A 390-nucleotide genomic window follows, 5' to 3' on the forward strand; every position below is an offset into this window, starting at 1 on the left:
GGACTTTGAGATTTGTAACTTTCTAGATCTTTTTTATGCCCAAACATACACACTACACACTGACTAAAATTAAAAAAGTGAAAAAGCATAATAGGACCCCTTTAAGGGCAGGAGGAGACTGATGCACTGGCTGTCACCTCTAAAATTTACAATGCATGTATGGTTGCCAGTAGGGGGGTTTAATTTGGTCTGGATAATACAAAACGGCATTCCAGCACTAATGCCTCAAAAATTATTGGCAGTTTGTTTGGCAGTCCATTGCATTTCCTGTACACTCCAGCACCATCCAGCTTTGTATGCATACATACATACATATATACATCAGTGGCGTTCCGTCCATATAAGCTGCGAATGCTCCGCATACCCAGGCCATTTGAGAGAATAAGTTCA

This window comes from Sinocyclocheilus anshuiensis, unplaced genomic scaffold, assembly GCF_001515605.1.
Source record: "Sinocyclocheilus anshuiensis isolate Anshui unplaced genomic scaffold, SAMN03320099.WGS_v1.1 scaffold1538, whole genome shotgun sequence".
NCBI lineage: Eukaryota > Metazoa > Chordata > Actinopteri > Cypriniformes > Cyprinidae > Sinocyclocheilus > Sinocyclocheilus anshuiensis.